This window comes from Oryctolagus cuniculus, chromosome 3 (assembly GCF_964237555.1).
Source record: "Oryctolagus cuniculus chromosome 3, mOryCun1.1, whole genome shotgun sequence".
Classification (NCBI taxonomy): domain Eukaryota; kingdom Metazoa; phylum Chordata; class Mammalia; order Lagomorpha; family Leporidae; genus Oryctolagus; species Oryctolagus cuniculus.
This window is the reverse complement of record NC_091434.1, coordinates 121,098,692-121,118,693: the sequence shown is the minus strand read 5'-3', so window position 1 is coordinate 121,118,693 and position 20,002 is coordinate 121,098,692. Positions and strand designations below refer to the sequence as shown.

The window sequence follows — 20,002 nt, the reverse complement described above, 5'->3', positions numbered from 1 at the left end:
AGGCTCTTAGTGGTTCCCAGGGCCTTGCAGGAAGGGAAGCCAGAAGCGGGCTGTGGGCTGCTGGCATTTCCGTCTGCTCTGGGGCTCTGGTATGCAAGTCCTGGGTATCACACTTTTCTGCAGATATAGCCTTGGCCTGCAAGTCCCCAGCACCCAGCCCAGAAAAGGAGCAGCTGAGGCCCTCCCTGTGCTCTAGTAGGAATACTGCTTAAAGGTTTATGTTTTTGAGGGGCTGGTGCTGTGGCATAGTGGATAAAGCCGCTGTCTGCAGTGCCGGCATCCCATGTGGACACCGGTTCGAGTCCCGGCTGCTCCTCTTCCAATCCAGCTCTCTGCTATGGCCTGGGAAAGCAGTAGAAGATGGCCCAATTCCTGCACTCATGTGGGAGACCTGGAAAAAGCTCCTGGCTCCTGGCTTTGGATCGGTGCAGCTCCAGCCGTTGCGGCCATCTGGGGAGTGAATCAGCGGATGGAAGCTCTCCCTCTCTCTGCCTCTCTTCTCTCTGTGTAACTCTGACTTTCAAATAAAAAATGAAAAAAAAAAAAAAGGGATTTATGTATTTGAAAGGCAAAGTGAGAGAGAAAGGGAATCAGCCAGGAACCAGGAACTCCATTTGGGTCTCCCATGTGGGTGGTAGGGACACAAACACTTAGGCCATCTTTCGCTGCTTTTTCAGGTGCATTAGCAGGAAGCTGGATCAGAAGCTGAGCAGCTGGGAGGCACTCGTGGGATGCTGGTGTTGCAGGTGGTGGCGTAACCTGCTGTGCCACCACACTGCTCCAGTGGGGTGCTGCCACTCCCTGTCTTCTAGGATTCACCTTGCATGGGTGGTCAGTGGCCATCAGGAGCCCAGCTTGGCTGGGCTTCTGGGTCCTGACCTTCCCCTGGCGGTGTGGGCTTTTCTCGTGCAGATGGGAGGGAGAATTCCAGATCCCTGAGCAGTGTCTGGCCTTGGGCTTCAGCCAGCCAGCCTTTGGAGCTGGCAGAGTGAGCACTATGTGTCCCCCTGGAGCTAGCTGTGTGACCTCTGTCCCCCTGGGGCAGCTCCATGGTCAGGGCCAGGCCAGCCGACTCCTGTTTTGGGAAACCCTAGCCAAGTTGGGGTTCTAGTACCGGAGCAACTAGCAACCCTGCCTTGTTGGGAAATGAGAGGGAGCTGGCCTTGGGTGTTTACCTAGTGCCTTTGCACAGGGTGCTCCTTTTACAGGGTAGACTAAGGCTTAGTTGTCCAACCTGTGACGGGGGAGGGGGGTTCCTTCCTTGGGGAAACTTGTTGATACTGGCAGTGTGTCCTGTTTCTGCTACCTGACCTGGCACTCGGAGCTGCCCTTGTGTTTTCCCTGCTGTGCCTGGAAAACCTGGCCTGGCGTAGCCCCTGCCTCTGCAGCTGGAAGGTACAAGCTCAATAGACCGGTGCAGTAGGGAGCAGGTGTAGAGATGTGTGACAGGCCTCAGTCTCCAGGAAGGAAGAGTCAGGCTGAGACGGAGGTGGAGTGGGGGAGAAATGTGCAGCTAGCAGTACATAAGGGAATAGGGTGTGGGGCATTTTATATTCTTAGGCAGATGCCTGGATGACCTGTTTAAAGCAAGCAGTGGGGAAGCGGGGAGCTCAGTCTGCTAGGTTGGGAGAGCTCCCGGTAGGCCTCACCCTGGTCACAGGCTTGAGCCCTTGGGTGTGATGCTGTACTTCTAAAATGCAGGCAGCATCCTTGGCTATGTCATCCGGGACACAACCCCCAAACCAGGACCTCCTGCTGAAGCTGGCTCCCAAGGGCTGCCCAGGGAGCAGGTTAGCCGCCACAAGAAAGGGCTGTGGCCCTCACTTTCAAGGGGACGCTTGGCAATATGGGTGATGACACTGTTGGTTGTTCCAGCATGGCTGTTGCTGTTGTTGGCCTTGGGTAGGAAGAGGCCCAAGAGGCTGCTCAGCGTGCTCTTGTGCACAGGATAGCCCCACGATGAGGGGTTACCCAGGCCCCGTCCCTGGTAGCAACAGTGCAGCCACTGAGAAACTCTGGGTGGAGGGAGGTCACCCACTGCTGTAGGGGTCCCCTCCCCAACTGCCGTGTCACTGGGCATCCTCGGGCAGGCCACACCGGCTGTCACAGCAGGCAGTGGTTCCTTTTTCATGCCTTATACCCACACTGGGCAGCAAACCGTTAGCCACTTTTCTTGTGCCTTGCATTCGAAATGGTGCAGCAGGTGCCATCAAGCATAATTAATTGCTTGTGCAATCCGTCACTCCATCAGCAGCACTTACTGGAGCATCTGTTAAGTGCTGGGCGCTTGTTAAGCTCACCGCCGTGGGTCCCCCATGCTAACTCGCTTTTCCTGAAGTCCCAGCAGGTGCACAGATGCACCGCCTCCTCTGTTATCCTCCGGTGCCCAGGAGGGAGGCCTCTGTAGGCTGGCTGGATAGTGGGCAGCTTGACCTTGAAAGACAGTTCCATGGGAATGTTGGCTGGGAGCAGACGTTGCCCCAAACTGTTCTCTCAGTGACTCTGGACATGGCTGTGTGCCTGGCCCCAGGCTGACACGTTTCTCACTTGGTGGTGGGTTTTGTGTTGGGATGTTCCTGGCAGTGCCTGCCCAGGGAACGCAGTCCTGAATTAGAATGATGCAGAGCCCTGGTGTGGGGCCTCCGGCAGCAGCTCCTTCATTTAACCGCAGAGTTGAGCTTCAGCAGCTGGGGAAGCCTTCCTGCTGCCCAGGGCTGGCCTGGGCCTTCCAGGGTGAGGACTTGCCCACTGAGGGGTGGGGGGGGGGGTAAGGGCTGTCCAGGCAGAGGGGCTCCCAGGGACCAAAGATGGAGCCAGTGTGACATCCTCGGAGCCTCCGGAAGTGGGCCCCCTGGGGATGCCTCAGAGGGGTGGCTCTGTGTGTGACCCCAGGGGTGGTGCCCGCTGACTCAGGGCATGCCTGTGGGTTAGCTTCAGGTAAGCTTGTAGTGGACCTGTGTTCTCTCTGGCCTGGAGCATTCAGAATCCCGATTTGCAGCAAAGCAATTACCAACTTTGCCTTTTCATTCTCTGACTCACGGGTTTGGGCTGACTCAGCTTCCAAGGTTTATTTACCCCCCCCCCCCCAATGTGGGGTGGGTGTAACTGTGAAAAGGGGAAGGAATTGCTAGCACAGAGGCACATGGCTGCTCTCATGCCCCTCTGTGCCTCCACCTGCTCCTGACCTCCCTGAAGATAACTCCCCATCCCCTGCAGGACAGTCTCCTCTGGGGCCTGTCGGAGGACATGGCTGGTGGCAAGGGGGAGGCTGAGACTGGTTCTTAGAATGCTCTGTGCTGTGATCCTTGGGAACACAATTAGTGCTTTTTTAAGAGTAGTAGTGGATGGGGCTGGCGCCATGGCACATGGGGTTCTAGTCCTGGCTGCTCCTCTTCCAATCCAGCTCTCTGCTATGGCCTGGGAAGGCAGTGGAAGATGGTCCAAGTGCTTGGACCCCTGCACCCGCATGGGAGACCTGGAGGAAGCTTCAGATCAGCGCAGTACTGGCCATTGCAGCCATTTGGGGAGTGAACCAACGGAAGGAAGACCTTTCTCTCTGTCTCTCTTTCTCACTGTCTGTAATTCTACCTGTCAAATAAATAAATAAAATATTTTTTTAAAAAAGAGTAGTAGTGGTGGTTAGACATCCAACCTCCATTCATTTCATGCATCATCATCCATTCATCCACCATCTATCCGTCCATCCATCTTCCCAGCCCACCATCCATTCATCATTCCTTTCTCCTTCCCTCTCCTCCTCCCTCCATGCATCTATCCATCCATCCTCCATACATCTGTCCCTCCACCCTTCTTTCCATCCATCCATCTTCCCTCCCTGCATTCATTCATCAATATATCCATCCCTCCTTCCATTCACATACCCATCCATTTTTCATCCCTCCCTCCCTCCATCCATCCATTAATCCATCCTTTCTTCCTTCCACCATCTATACATCTGTCCTCCATACATCTTTCTTCATTCCATCTGTCCATTTGTCCATCCATCTTCCCTCCCTCCACTCATTCATTGATATATCCCTCCCTCTCTCCATTCATCCATCCTCCATCTCTCCTACCTTCCCTCCCTCCCTCCCCCCTCCCTCCATCCTCCATCCCTCCTACCTTCCCTCCCTCCCTCTCCCTCCCTCCATCCATATATCCCTCCTCCATCCCTCCCTCCATTCATTCATCCATATATCCACATCCATCCATTCATCCATCTGTCCTTCATCCATCTTCTATCCAGCTATCCTTAGTTCATTGACTACAAGGTTTTCAAAGGCCTTTGCTGTAGGTCTTTGCTGTACCCTCCCTCCCCCATTCATAAAGCCACTACCTCAGTACTTTAAGAATCACCTCCTGTGGAGCCTTCCTGCCCCAGCCCTAGGCTCTCACTTGTCTGTAGGGCTGCCCTTGCTTGTAGCATTCATTACTACTGCCTTGCCATTGTCTGTACTTAGTAAATGTTTGTTGGTAAGTGACTTTCAGGAACTTTTTCAGTGGGAGAAAAATGGCTTTGTTCATTTTTGTTTGGTGTCCCTCTTAAGAAATAGGATCCAATCAGGTAATCTCCAGATTGGTGACAGTGATTTGGGAGAGCAAGAGCGATGGTTAATGATTAATTTCAATGTAGCAGAGTTGTATTTTCATAGTTGTATAATAAGAGAGTGTTATAGTTCATTTGGACCCTACACATAGTCTCTGTGTACAATGTATTTATACCCACTTTGGGATGGGGGCTAGGTTGGAGGCAGGAAGTTAGGTGGATATGGCATTGAAACATGATGGAATTGGCTTTGCCTGTTACTTAACGTGAGACCTCAGCCAGGCCATTTTCCCTCTGAGCCTCCTGGTTTATTTCTTGGAACAGATTACGCCAGCACTCCACCCCCCCTTTTTAAAAATTATTTGCATATTTGAGAGGCAGATAGAGAGACAGAAAGAACAAGAGAGAGCTGTCTTCTGCTGCTTCACTCCCCACATGCCTCAATCAATAGCCAGGCTGAAGCAAGAGCCGGGCTTGTGATCCAGGTCTCCCAAGCGGGTGGTGGCAGGAACCCAATTATTTGAGCCATCAACCACTGCCTTCCAGGTTCTGCAGACAGCACATTCAGCTCATGGGGGAGAGCAGGGTGTGCGTCAGCTACCTGGTGCCTAAGTAAGCTTGTTACTGATGAGACAGACCACCGGAGCACAAGGTGTTGGGCAGAACCCTCACCCCTGTGACTTGCTGTCCCTCTGTGCATGCTGCACCCAGTCCCCTTTGTGCTGGGCCTTGAGGACTCAGTTTCTGCTGCGAGACCTTGGCAGATAGTGGGGCCTGTGCATCCCAGAACCCGCAAACTCTGTGCCCTAGCCCTGGCCACAAGAGGAAGGTGATTTTTTTTAAAGTCAGAGTTCCACAGAAAGAGAAAGAGAGACAGGGGTCTTCCATCCACTGGTTCACTCCCCAGTTGGCTGCAATGACCCGAGCTGAGCTGATCTGAAGCCAGGAGCCAGAAGTTTCCTCTGGGTCTCCCATGTGGGTGCAGGGGCCCAAGGGCTTGGGCTATCTTCCACTGCTTTCCCAGGCCATAACAGAGAGCCAGACAACTTTCACGTGGCTAATGATTTCAAAAAGCATCAAGATGATGTGTGCATTAGCAAGTCTCTACCCCTGTTGTAGCCCAGTCACCCACACAGCTCTCCCCAGAACCAGCCAGTGGTATTTGGATTTGTATAACCCTCCAGAGATAAGCTATGTGCAAGTAGCATGGAAATGAATATATAATACTCATAATATACAATATATATCATAATAATACTCCTTTTTTCCCCTCCTTTTTATAACAAAATGGAAGCCTTGTTACACGGCCTGTGTCACAACTTGTCTTTTTCACTTACCGGTCCATGTGAGCACATAAAAAGATTCCCCATCTGTTTTATTTTTTTAATTTAATTTATTTGAGAGGCAGAGAGAGCAGGCGAGAGAGGGTTTCCATCTGCAAGTTCATTCCTCAAGTGTCTGCAACTGCGCCAGGCTTGGCTGGAGGCAGGAGCCAGGAGCTCCATCCAAGTCTCCCACGTGGGTGGCAGAGACACAAGGACTTGGGCCCTCCTTCCTCTGTTTCCCAGGGGCGTTAACTGGAACCTGCCTCAGAAGCAGAGGAACTGGGACTCGCGGTGGCTTGACACACCTTGTCACAAAGCCTGCCCCTCAGTGACCTTTTTAAAAAGGTACCCTTCGTTCAGGTTTGACTTGGGGATGCAAAATGTTTGCCACAAACCAGGTAGTGGGGCTTACAGGTCATTTCTTGCTGTCCCCAGGTGACTGTGGATCAGCGTTCTGTCTCTGTAAGGTAGCTTGCATTTTCTGAAGTTTCATGTAAATAGGGCTATGCAAGATATGTTCCTTTTTTTTGGGGGGGGGGGAGGGTGTGACTATTTCCGGCAGGGGTGTGACTTCACTCCTGTGGTTGTGCATATCAATTGCCCTTTCTCTTGCTGAGTAGTATTCCTGAGTAGATACTCTGATTGGTTTGTGCCAATGCTTGCCTTTAGGTTATTTCTGGTTTGGGGCTGATACAAATAAGGCTGCTAGGAACATTTCTGCACAAGTCGGTGGTGGTGGTGGTGGTGGGGGTGGGGGTGGGGTGTGTGCTTTATTTTCACTTGGGTAAATCCTGAGGCATGGACTATCTGTCTCACACGGGAGACACGTGGGTAATTTTAAAATTCCCGCTGGTATTTTAACTTTTTAAGAAACTCCACATGCTTGAACACAGCGGTTGCCATTTTGTATTTCCAGCAACAAAAGAAGAGAACTCTGCCTCCGCCTTGGAGACACTTGGAAAGGTCTTGACTTTGAATTGCATCCATCTAAATAGGCCGGGTGGTGCTATCTCTTTGTGGTTTTAATTTGCATTTTCCTAATTGGTGTTGTGGTGTGGCTTTGGGAGTGCCTCAATGCCTTATGTGTCTCTCTGAAGGATCTGATGGGATCTGCTGCCCGTTTTTTTTTTTTTAATTTTGGTTGTGTCGGCTCACTAGGCTAATCCTCCGCCTTGCGGCGCTGGCACACCGGGTTCTAGTCCCGGTTGGGGCGCCAGATTCTGTCCCGGTTGCCCCTCTTCCAGGCCAGCTCTCTGCTGTGGCCAGGGAGTGCAGTGGAGGATGGCCCAAGTGCTTGGGCCCTGCACCCCATGGGAAACCAGGAGAAGCACCTGGCTCCTGCCATCAGATCAGCGCGGTATGCCGGCTGCAGCGCGCGGGCCGCGGCGGCCATTGGAGGGTGAACCAACAGCAAAGGAAGACCTTTCTCTCTGTCTCTCTCTCTCACTGTCCACTCCACCTGTCAAAAAAAAAATTTTTTTTTTGGTTGGGCCATCCTGCACTGCACACCCTGGCCACAGCAGAGAGCTGGACTGGAAGAGGGGCAACCGGGATAGAATCCGGCGCCCCGACCGGGACTAGAACCTGGTGTGCTAGCACCGGCCGTCAATTCAATTTTGAGGGTTTTTTACATATTCTGGACACTGGTTCGCTGTCAGTTATATACTTGGCTGTCTAAGGCTTGTCCTTTTTCATTCTCTTAACAATGTCTTTTATAGTATGACATATTTTAATTAAAAAAAGATTAATTTTTATTTGAAAGGGGGAGAGAGAGAGAGAGAGAGAGAGAGAGAGAGAGGCAGAGAGGCCTTCCATCTGCTAGTTCACTCCCCAAATGCCCACAACAGCCAAGGCTGGGTCAGGCTGAAGCCAGGAGCCAGGAGCTCCATCCAGGTCTCCCACATGGGTGGCTGGAACTCACATACTTGAACCATCTGCTGCTTCTCAGGCACGGAGTAGATGGGACCCGGGTGCTGCTGATATGGGATGGCAGCATTCATTGCAAGCTGCAGTTTAACCTGCTGAGCCACAATGCTGGCTCCCATTGATTGGCTTTCTTTCTTTCTTTTTTTTTTTGGACGGGCAGAGTAGACAGAAAGGTCTTCCTTTTTTCTGTTGGTTCACCCTCCAGTGACTGCTGCGGCTGGCATACCTCGCTGATCTGAAGCCAGGAGCCAGGTGCTTATCTTGGTCTCCCATGCAGGTGCAGGGCCCAAGCACTTGGGCCATCCTCCACTGCCTTCCCGGGCCACAGCAGAGAGCTGGCCTGGAAGAGGAGCAACCGGGACTAGAACCCTGCATCCATATGGGATGCCGGCACTGCGGGCGGAGGATTAACCAAGTGAGCCACAGCGCCGGCCCCTTATGTTCTTTTAAATATTTGTTTATTTGAAAGGCAGAGTTACAGAGAGAGGGGGAGAGGTCTTCCACTTACTGGTTCACTCCCCAAATGGCCACAACAGCTAGGGCCAGGCTAGGCCAAAGCCAGGAGCCAGGAGCTTCTTCCCTGTCTCCTACATGGGTGGCAAGGGTTCTAAGCACTGGGGCCATCTCCCGCTGCTTTCCCAGGTGCATTAGCAGGGGGCTGGATCGAAAGTGGAGCAGCCAGCCCCCACTTTTTGAACACATGGACAACATTTGTAGTAACTGCATCAGTGCTCAGATCTGCCGATTCTAACCTCCGGGTCTTTTCTGGCTCATTTTTGATTTATTATTTTTCTCATTATGGTTTATAGTTCCTGTTTGGTAATCTGTGATGGATGCTAAGTATTATAAATTCTATCTTGTTGAATATTTTTGTTTCCCTATAAATATTTTCATGTTTTCTCTGGGCCATGGTTGCTTTACTTGGAAGGTTTAAGCATTCTTTTGAGGTTTGTTACCTGGGTGGTGGGGGGTAGGCATTGAGCCCAGCAGCTGAGACACCTCTTAAGATGCTGCGACCCTCGTGGGAGTACCTGGGTTCCATGCCAGGCTCCACTCCTGATTCCAGTTTCCTGCTAATGCAGACCCTTTCGCTGGGGGGCAGTGATGGTGGCCCAAGTAGCTGGGTTCCTGCCACCCGTGTGGGAGACTTGGATTGAGTTGCTGGCTCTTGTCTTAAGCCCTGCTAAAGCCATTTGCTGTGGGCTTTTGGTGTGTAAACCTCTGGACAGAAGATCTCTCTCACTTTGTGTCTAGGTCTCTCTCTCTCTCTCTCTCTCTCTGAAACTTTAAAAAACCAACCAACCTGGGGCTTGCGTTGGGCATAGGAGGTAAAAACTTACCACCCAGTTGCTCCGCTTCCAGTCCAGCTCTCTGCTATGGCCTGGGAAAGCAGAGGAAGATGGCCCAAGTCCTTGGGCCCCTGCACCCATGTGGGAGACTCAGATGACGCTCCTGGCTCCTGGCTTCTGCCTGGTCCAGCCCGGGCTGTTGTGGTCATTTGGGGAGTGAACCAGCAGATGGAAGGCCTCTCTCTCTCTCTCTCTTCCTTTCTCTGTATCTCTTTCAAATAAGCAAATAAATCTTGAAAAAAATTTTTTGATGGAAGATTTTTCTCTTTGTATAGCTCGTCTCTCTCTCTCTCTTTGAAACTTAAAAAAAAAAAAAAATCTCCCAAACCAAAAACACAACATAAAAATTTTGGCACCAGAGCCTCAGGCTAACTCTCACTGGCAGTGGAGGGAGACTCCTTCCGGCTTCTCCCCAGTGCTCCGTGAGGTTCTGCAGCCTGGCCTGGTGGCCACAGGCCCTAGCCCTGTGGGCGCCAGGCACTGTTGATGCCTCCTCCTTTTGACTGGTTCTTCACTGTGCGCTGATTCTACACTGCAGCGCCCCAGGGTCCTCTGTGGGTCTCAGATGGGTTCCCCTCTGCTCAGCTGCCCTCTCTCCGGGACTCTTTCTTGCAAACGCCAGCCACCTACCCGAGTCTCCCTGCCTCTGGAATCCACCATTTCTGCTGGGTGCTCCCCCACGCCATGCCATGCCACGCCAGCCACGCCACCCAGGGTCTGAGCTGGGGTGGGCTCCAATTCACCTTGTGTGTTTCATCGTCTGGGGCAGGGTCCCAAGAACCCAGCGTTTCAAATGTGTTTTGTCTGGAATTTTTGGTGGTTTCATGGAGGGGCGGGGGAGAGAGAGGAGCAGCCTGAATCTGGTCCCTGTTTTTTCATCTTGGCGGGAAGAACTGAGTTTCCTTGACTTTTTCTTTTTTCTCTCACTCCCGAGGACTTTTCCAGTTTTCAATGGTTCGAAGTATCCCGCAGCACGGGTAGGCCTCAGCCTGAGTGTGTCCCTGGGGTGTGTGATGCTGGGTTCCACTGTGGCCAGGGTGAGTGGCCAGGGGAGAGGGGCCTGAGGACCCTGGGGGGTGGAGCACAGGGGCCAGACCCCAGGGCCCAGCCGTGCACCACACACGCTCTCAGCTGTGTGCATAGCCTGAGCGTGGGAGCTGCATCAGGACAGAAAACCCCAGAGTGCTCGGGCTTGCCAGCAAAGGCACTCGTTCAAGATGTTGTCATGGGGAGACAAGGGGGGAAGCGGAAGTGGGAAGGGCCTGGTGTGAAAGCCGCTGGCCGGGAGGCCTGGCTCCCGCCCCGACCAGGCCTCTCCTGCCTGGCCGCAAGGCCCTGGGCTTTGTCTCACCCTCCCCCTGTGCCGGGGTGCGGGGTCCTGGGCACAGATGTATGGCCTGGGCTCTGTGCCTGCCTGTGTGCTCAGGAGCGGAAGCCAGTGGCCTAGGCCCCAGACCCCAGACCCCAGGCCCCAGGCCCCCAGCCCCAGGCCCCAGGCCCCCGGCCCCCGGCCCCAGGCCCCAGACCCCAGACCCCAGGCCCCAGGCCCCAGACCCCAGGCCCCCGGCCCCAGGCCCCAGAACCCAGGCCCCAGGCCCCAGGCCCCAGGCCCCAGGCCCCCGGCCCCCGGCCCGGATCTGGGGCTCCCTGGACCATGTGAGCTGGGCTGCAGCTGTGGAAAGTGCTGGGCCTGCAGCCTTGGGAAGGGCTCCTGAGATGATCATAAATCACCCTGCCGGCTGGGAGGGCTGCCTCCGGCCTCCTTGGCCTGCGGAGATGACTGTGGGCGGGCCCCTGGGGAGCCCACCCTTCAGAAGCCAGGTCAGGCCAGGCCAGGCCAGGCCAGCCGTGGCTGCTCCATGGAGCCAGAAACCCAGAGGGAGAGCTGAGCGAGGGTCAGTGGGCCCTGGATTACCACAGTCGGGGCCTCTGGCTGTGCTGGAAGGGGCTGTGCATTGGTGGCCACTTAGGCAAGGTCAGGCAGCCTGAACTAAGGCTGAGGCCCACTGTGGGAGGGCGGGAGGACAGGGACATGATGGGGGCCAGGCCCTTTCTCCCCCCCTGAATTTCCCCATGCTGCACATCCCGCAGGTCTCCCTCCTCACTCCACGGCACTGGCAGACTGGGCAACTCTGCCTGTGAATCCTCTGCTGAGTCCCGATGGAGAGCCCTTGGACAGGCGAGGGGGCCCAGTCCTTGGTGGCGGGGGCTGCCCTTTGTGGCTTGGATGTCTGCCGGTGGCATTTCTCCCTGGGCTGGGCCACCTCGGGTGAGGCCCCCACCTCCCTGGGCCTCCTTTGTTGCACCTGTCAGTGAAAAGGATCCCGTGCCCAATGGCCCAAGAAGCTGTCTGGTGTCACAGGGCCTTTGAAGGGATCCCTAGGAGAATGTGAATGTTCACAGGATCCCAGGGGAACCCCAGAGGTGATTGTGTTGGAGTTGGGGCACCTGTGTGTGGCAGTGTGTCTTCAGGTTCTTTTGGAGTGAGGTGGCTGACTTGTCTCTTGGGAAGCCCCTAAGGGCACCTGCTGGCCAGGCCTGGGATGAAGCCTCCCCTACCCAGGCCTCAGCCCCATGTGCCCTGTGCTCCTGTGCTCGGCGCTGCTGAGCCTGGCCCAGCTCTTGGGCCCCAGTGGTCAAGCTTTTCCCCTTGCCAGTCTCTCAGACTTCACCCCCCATCCCTATTGGCTTTGCGCTCACATCCCGAATTTCCTGCATCTGCCTTCTTGCAAAAACCAAAACCAAAAGACTCTCAGGTCTCTCTGGAATGGCTCCTGTTCATTCCTCCTCGCCGGACACGCTATCCTCCTCCTCCAAGCCTGTCTGGGAAGGTCCTCCTGACCCTGAGTGCCCTCTTTTGCAATCCAGACAGGGCGGCCGTGAGGTCTGTTAGGCGGGCCTTGTCCTGCAGGGAGAGCCGGGCAGACGGGGAGGAGGGAGAGCGCCTTGGCCTGAACCACCTTTTGGGGCTGCTGTGAGGAAGGCTGTGGGTGGAAGCTCCTTCCCATCCACGGCTGGCTTGGAAGCTTGGTCACATTTCTCTGGTTTGCAAAATACAGGAGAATGCAGGGAGCACTGGAGAGGTGCAGGTCACCTTGTCTGCTGGACTCCACCAGCTTCCTGCAGGCTGGGGTGTGGCCGAGGTGGGGGAGCATTTCTGCGATGGCCCCGGGGAGGGGGTGGGATGTTAGTGGAGGGAAAAATCCGAGGAGCAGCCCCCAGAGCAGGGAGGCGAGAGCCCAGAGTGTGCCCATGGCCAGGCATGTCCGCGCCAGCCATGTGGCCCAGCCAGGGCTGGCTGCTCCGATCACCTCTTTTTCCCCTTTCTCAGGTGAGCTGTGGCCAGGGCAGACCGGGAGGTTGCTGCACCCCAGAGCCGGTGTGAGTGCAGAGCTGCAGTGGGGTCGTGGAAGCGGGGTGGTCAGCAGCAGAGGAGCCTGGGACCCCTGTGGAGCACTGGAGCTGCAGGGGTGTGGGGAGGAGGGGCTTAGAGGCCAAGGTTGGGGTTTGATAGGATGGAGAGGAAGGAAGTGGGGCATTCCAGATGGAGAAGCTGCATGGGCAGAAGGTTCTAGAGAGCTTGGCACAGCAGGCCTGGGGCTCTGGCCTTGCTGCTTTCTCTAGCTTTGTTGTCCACTGTGTCAACCTCTCACTCCAACTGGACAGGTCTCAGTTCCCAGAGTGTTCTATCCTCACCCCTGCACCCTCACCCTGCTTTGGGTGCAGCTGGCCATGCCTCTCCCTCCCGGAGCGCGGGGTCCTGTTACTCTGCTGTCATACGCTGGGGCTCGGGGCTCTGTGCCCCCTTGATCCACAAGAGCATCTGGTGCCCATGTTTGCTCAATGAATGAATGAATGAATGCATGGACGGATGTCTCTGTTGGCTTGAGGGGATCCACCGTGCCTGGCTGCTGGGTAGAGGAGGTTCCAAGAGGGGACTTCTCACCTGTCTGCTGGTGGGAATCCAGTTTATGAAGAGCTGTGGATGGATGGCCACAGCCAAGGCCAAGGCCAAGGCCAGGCGTGCTCTGGGTGCTGGGGTCTGGCTGCCATCTGGTCCTCTGCGGAAGCTTGCAGGAAGGGGCTGGTGCAGTGGGGCAGTGGGTCAGCGGGGGACCCGTCTCCCGGGATGGGCAGGCATGCATCCGTGCTGGCGTGTGCCATCTTGTCTGCCCCTCGCCCTGAGGAGGTTGGGATGGACTTTGAGCTCTGCCTTTTTTCCAGGAGCAGAGCGTGGCTTTTGACGTGTTGGAAACATGTCTGCGAGGTGGGGCTGTGGAAGGCAAGTCGGGGCCAAAACCCCAGATCATCTTTTTCCAACGGTTTTGCAGGAGGCAGGTTCTGTCGGTGTTGTGTGGGTTTTGTCCATGAGGGCGCCTTGCAGGCTCTCCTCCGCCTTTGTCCTGGGGGAGAATCGCATTGCCCCAGGAAAACGTCTTTTCTCCCAGGTCCCAGGAAGAGCCACCCTAGTGACTGGCCCCTGGGCACTCCTGGGGCCTGTGTGGTCACCTGAATGTGTCTCCTGATCCCCAGGGACTCAGAGAGGACATTCCCTGCTCCGATGGTGCTAAGCCCAGAAAAGGAGTGAAAACACAGCACCAGAGCTGGCTGTGGTCTCCTGGTGCAGCCATGTTCCTGTCACGCCTTTGGCCACGGGTTGCAGTGGATACCTCCCGTGGGGCCACATAAAGTCAGGCAGGGATGGAGTGGCACAGGTGTGGGAGCCTGCGGCCCAAGCTGCCAGGGCTGGGCTTCTCAGCATCAGGATCTTGACCTCTTTGGGAAGTGTGTCCCCTGCAATTTGCTAACTACGCTTGGTATGCCACAGGTGTTTATTTCAACTTTTTTTTTTTTTTTTTAAAGAACTGATTGTTTCCTGTCCAGCTTTTTCAGAATGTCCCCCTCACTGGTACCCTCTGCCTGAGTAGGAGCAAGGGGCTGCATCATAGCTGGGGCATGGGGTGCAGGTCAGGTTGCAGGGAAGCCTGGCCTAGCATCCCTGTGTCGTGTGTGGGAAGCTCCACAGGCTGCAGCAGGCAGGCAGGACTGGTGCCCGAGTGAGCAGGGAGAAGTCCCATGCGCTGTGACTTTCCTGCATCTCAGAAGTGCGTGTTGCCCTTTGGAAGGCGGCTCTGAGAAGGGCTACGCCGAGGAAGTTTGCTTTGTGTTGACCCAGTCTTTTGAAAGCTCACTGGAGGTGGAGCATCTGACTCACAGCAGGAGCTGTTGTTTCCCAAGCGGGTGTGGGTGTGTGTTGGGGGGGTGTTCCGTGCAGGCTTCTGTGCCAGCTCTCTGCTGGATTTACCTTTGTCTCTGGGGAAATGGAGAATTGATGCATTTTGCATCTTGTGCACGTTCATTCCTGCAGCCAGCGTCCAGTAGAAGCCGCTGTGCTGGGCGCTGTGTTGCTGCAGTCAGTATGTGGTGAGCACCTTCTGGCTTCCAGACTCCGTGGCTCCTCCCCTCCTGAAACCTGGGCCAGTCCAGTCCCTCAAGCCAAGGGCTCCTCTCTGCCAGTCCCTCCCTTCCTCCTCCCCTCCCTCCCTCCCAGCCTGGGACCACAGGCCCCTGGCACATGCTGCCAGGATGCACCTCCCCCCCCAGCCCTGCACCCCATTCTCATCATGACCCCAGTCCTGTGTGCCACCGGGGGACGGTGTTCAGCAGGTGACCTCGGCTGTTCTCTGCACCTTGGGGCTCACAGCTTCCATTGAGTGATGACCGATCCCACTGTGGATGAACAAATGGCTTAAAGAGAGTGGCTGTGTACAGACCAGGGCTGCTGAACACAGAAGCAGGGCTGAGGCGGGAAGGGAACTGGAGGCTCGCAGGAGAGGCAGGTGTCAGGTGAGGGGAGCAGAGGCGTGGGAAGCGCTGGGAGGACCCTTAGCAGCTGCAGGCCCCTGAGCACAGGGACATCTGTCAGTGATACCGTGGCACTGACTCCTCTCCACTGGAGCCCATCAGCACCTGTCTGGGTGACAGGATTCGGGGAGACATGGGTGCAGCGTCTCCACTGAAGCCAGGTGGCTCAGAGACCTCTGCCTCCCGAAGGTTCTGGAGCTCACCGCCTGATTTCTTCTTGGCGTGTATTTCTCGTTGTTGCCAGAGGAGACTCGGGGTCCCGAGAGAGGAGATGGTGATATGGCAGGAGAATTTGGAATTTGTAGATCAGCAGAAAAATACCCCTGTGGATATGCAGTGATAACACTTGTTCCTGGACAGAAGGCCCTCTGTGGCAAGCTCTTGGGGATGTCCTGGTGCCCACCTGGCTCCAAGTGCTCACGGCTGGATAGTTTCCTTAGCTCATGGCGGCCAGGCTGGGCTGGGCTGAGTGCTTCCTGGAGCTGGCTGACCCTTGGTGACCTCGTCGTTTGCCGGTCCAGCCACAGCGCCTCGGTCTGGACACAGCGGTGTGGTGTGGGCACTGACCCCAGCTTCTCACCGGGGGCAGGAGGATGGTCCCCTGAGCCATCTTTGCTGAACCACAGAGAGCAGAGTCAGGGGGACCCTGGGGTCGGAGGGCAAGGAGGCTGCCCTCAGCAGAGAGGAGCTGACATCTTCTGACCTGGCACCGCTGAGGAGGTGGCTGCAGCGTGGCTGCCTCTGAGCACCGGGCGCTTTTCTGAGGTCGGAGCAGAGTGAGAGGCCAGGACCTGGGAGAGGGCTGAGCAGGGTGCAGCGCTGCCTGGGTGAGCACGTTCAGCCTGAGGAGGGGGTGTTTTGCTTCTATTCCGGCTTGGCCTCTGTGGAGCCAGCCCCTTCCCCGCCTGCGGCTGGTGAGAGGGTCAAATAATTACGGGGCTCCTCATTTCCCAGCCAATTGGGAAATTAAATCGCATCTCCATCCGAGCGCTATTAGTGACTTTCAAGATGTGGTAATTGAAAAGAAACTTTTTTAATCCACTTACCAAATTGGCATGGGGGGGGGGGCTCGGGAGCGGCAGGGGGCTTCTCAGCACCTTCCCCGTGGCTCCTGGCCTTGAAAGGCCGTGCCCCTCTCCCCCTCATCCCTGCCCCAGCAGGCTGCAGCACACACACACACCCCTTGCCCACAAAGCAAGGCCTACCTCCATCTGTTGGATCACTACCCCCCCCCCCCCCCCGCCCTGGTTCTAGCAAAGCCAGGGCTGAGCCAGGTTGAAGCCAGGAGCCCAGGACTCCATCCAGGTCTCCTGTGTTGGGGTGGCAGGGGCCCAAGTACTCGAACCATCATCTGCTGCCTCCCCTCCCAGGATGCGTTAGCAAGAAGCTGGATCTGAAGTGGGGGAGCTGGGACTCACACTGGCACTTCGATATTGGATGCGGGCATCCCTAGTGACAGCTTAGCTCCCTGTGCCACAACGAATGCAGTGTTCTAAGGGACTTCAGGGCACAGGTGAAGGAGAGCTGGTCTCAGTGATGGGGTGAGGGCGTTGGTGTGCTGGACGGTGGTGACAACCTGAGATTGCTTTTCTGGAGGAAGAAAGTCAAGGCCTGTGGCCCGTGCATTGCCTGTGGCAGCGGGTGGCAGCTTGGGCAGGGTGCTGTATGGCTGGGAGAGCCATCGGGGCTCCCCATTCAGGCTGCTCAGCCTGACATGCCACATGCTGCTGGGTGCCCCCTTCACAAGAGAGAAGACAGATGTCACGTGTCCCTTGGGTGTCGTGTGGGAGTCTCCTGGGCCCAGCCTGTAGTAGCTCCCAGTTGGGTTAGCGCAGGTGGCATGGCCTGGGAGGTGCAGCTGGACAGGATGGAGACTTTCACAGAGACAGAGGAGCTTTTAGGGTGGTGCTGGGGGACCCTGGGGAGCTGGCTGGGCTGAGTCTTTTGAACAAAGGGACTTCACTTCCCCCTCTCACTTCCCACTGTGGCCTTAGAAGTATCCAAATTTGGAAGTGAGGAGCAGCCTCCTCCCCGAGACCCCATAACAGTTTAGGAGAGCATCACAGGCAACCTGACTGTGCCCCCTGCTCCCTGCCTGCACCAGGCCCTCGCTGCACAGCTGCTTTGCAAGAAATCTGGCAGCTGCTGGTGCCTTGGAGGGAAAGACCGTGCCTTTTTTTTTTTTTTTGGAGGTATTTTATTGAACTATAGAACACAAACCATAACATTCACTTTAAAAAAAAAAAAAGACTTATTTTGGCCGGCGCCGCGGCTCACTAGGCTAATCCTCCACCTTGCGGCGCTGGCACACCGGGTTCTAGTCCCGGTCGGGGCGCCGGATTCTGTCCCGGTTGCCCCTCTTCCAGGCCAGCTCTCTGCTGTGGCCAGGGAGTGCAGTGGAGGATGGCCCAAGTGCTTGGGTCCTGCACCCCATGGGAGACCAGGAGAAGTACCTGGCTCCTGCCTTCGGATCAGTGCGGTGTGCTGGCCGCAGCGCGCCAGCCGCGGTGGCCATTGGAGGGTGAACCAACGGCAAAAAGGAAGACCTTTCTCTCTGTCTCTCTCTCACTGTCCACTCTGCCTGTCAAAAAAAAAAAAAAAAAAAAAAAAAGACTTATTTATTTGAAAGTCAGTGTTACAGACAGATAATCTTCCATCCATTGGTTCACTCTCCAAATAGCCACTATGATGCGTGAGGCCAGGCTGAAGCCAGGAGCCAGGAACTTCCACTCCCATGTGGGTGGCAAGGGCCCACGTACTTGCGCTATCCTCCACTGCTTTCCCCAGGCAAGCTAGCAAGGAGCTGGATTGGAAGTGGAGCAGCTGGGACTTGAACTGATGTAGCGTTGCAGGTGACTTAACCAGGTATACCATGATGCCAGTCCTAACATTCACTTTTTAAACTACGCAAGTCAGTGATTTATAGAATATTTACAAGTTGTACAACCATCACCACCATCACATTTTAGGACATTTTTAACACCCTCAAAAGAAACTCTGCACCCATTAAGAATTGCTCTCATTCCCTGGCAACCCTTAATCTGCTAAGTTGACACTGTTTGGTGTGTGTATTTGCACAAATTCCTGAATAAAAGGTCCAAAAGTGATAGCCCTGTTAGCCACAGTCCACACCACTCCTTATTGCCCCAGGCCTGACCCGCTCCCACTGTGTGACCCTATGGGCCTGGGAACTGGCAGTCTTTTGCTTCCTCCAGCGGATGGTGGGTTGTCAGCCACTCCAGACGCTGTTCTGACTGCAGTCCAGGTCCCGTGAGAGCTCACCTGACTTGCGCCAGGCTTCAGCTCTCTTTTCCCAAGTCTGCATCTGTGGGGAAGGTCGGTGAACCAGCCTCCACGTCCTGGTCTGCGCCTGCCAGTGCTGCCCCACGCGAGGACTGGCAGACACTGGGATGGGGGTGGGCCAGGACCTCACCGCCGTGCTGCCCACTTCCCTGCCCGCCACCTCCCCCTCCACAACAGCTTCTGCATGCCACGCTCATTTCGGCACTGTGTCGACATGAGCCGGCTCAGTATTTCAAACCGTTTAACCCGCTGCGATGGAAGCCGTAGCAATTAAATTTTAATTGAGATGCACGCTGCTCAAGCAGACACAAGACAGCTACAGCTATTGCTAATTAATTTTCTTCCGAAATGACAACATTTAATAATTATGCTCCGTGACGCTCGTGTTATTTACGTGCGTTGGTTGTGGTGGTGGTGTGTGCGCCCTCTGTGAGCTGTGATGGCCTCACAGGCTGTGCCGGGAAGGTGGGACAAGATGCCCCTCGAGACCTTAGAAGGAGCCTGGCTCCTGGCTCCCCTCACCACACACCCACCCCATGCACTTCTCTGCACAATTCTCAGGGCTGGTCACTGGGGGGCTTCCCCTCCCCTCCACGGCGTGAGAGCCCCTGGTTCGCTTAGCCAGGGATTCGCTTAACAGATCTGCCCTGAAGAGGCAGGAGAGCAAAGTGGTGGCGTGCCTGGGAGGTGGAGCATCCTGCAGGCATGGATTTTCCGGGAGAACTTGGGGCCGGCCATGTCTGCCTGCTCACCTGGGAGGCGGGAAAAGCAGGACCTCCCATCTGGGGACTTCCTGATTGCCCACCCCCAAACGCCCAGGACATCACCCCTTTCCAACTCAGGTATAGGTGAGCCCACCAGGGACCTCTGCCACCCCACATAGGGCCAGGGAACATGGCCCCAGCATAGCAGGTGTCTCAGGAGAAAGACAAGGGGCCCAGAACTGGACACGAGGCATGCCCACTGCCGTCAGATGGTTCCAGCAATGGGGCTCCAGTTTCTGCAGCATCTCCATGTCCTATTGCCACAGAGACTGTCCTGGACCAGTGCCCTGGGTTCTAGAAACTTGTCTGACCCTCTCAACAGCAGGGCTCCCCCCGCCCTCGACCCTGCCTGAGCCTTAGGCTGCAGGCTGCCTCCGCTGCCCACCGAGCTCCCTGGAAGGACGCAGCCTGGGAATCTGAAAGGGCTGGATTCCAAGGTTGCCAGTGCCTCATACAAGTTGCATCCCCCAACCTCTCTGGGCCTCAGTTTTCCCCATCTGGAAAGTGGGAATAATGTAGCCTGCAGGGGGAAGATGGAATACGTCCACGTGGACCCGAGGGAGGAGCAACTGGGAGCCAAGGTGCATTTCATGGTACACGTAGGCCTGTGCATTAACAGGAAGTTGGGATGGAGAGTGGAACTGGGGCTCTAAGCTGAGGTCCCAAGCATCTGCTTAAACCCCGCGCCAAACACTCACCCCCGCAATGAGCTCAGGATGGAAGGCGGGGTTGTGTGCGTGGGAAAGGGAGAGGCAGGAAGCCCAGACCCAGGCCTTGTCCCTCGGCTCCGACTCCAGTGCAGCCGGGTCCTCCGTGAGGTCCAGAGGAAATGGCAGAGACATAGAAAGGGCAGCGGAGGCCTGGGGCTGAGCCGGGCTGGAAGCGTCCTGACAGTTATTCTCTCCCCAGGGACCGAAGGGTGAG

General features: G+C 55.8%; 1 protein-coding gene across 3 annotated transcripts in view; it reads left to right on the top strand.

The window, feature by feature from the left end:
- Window positions 1-20,002, top strand: part of GLI2 (GLI family zinc finger 2) — a 216,288-nt gene that overhangs the window by 14,335 nt on the left and 181,951 nt on the right. The window contains exon 1 of one of the 3 annotated variants that reach the window (XM_051848776.2): window positions 12,334-19,997. The exons of the other annotated variants lie outside the window; for them this stretch is intronic. The gene's annotated coding sequence lies outside the window, so the exon portion shown is untranslated. Of the gene's footprint in view, window positions 1-12,333; window positions 19,998-20,002 lie in introns of those variants that run through there. 3 annotated transcript variants of the gene reach the window in all.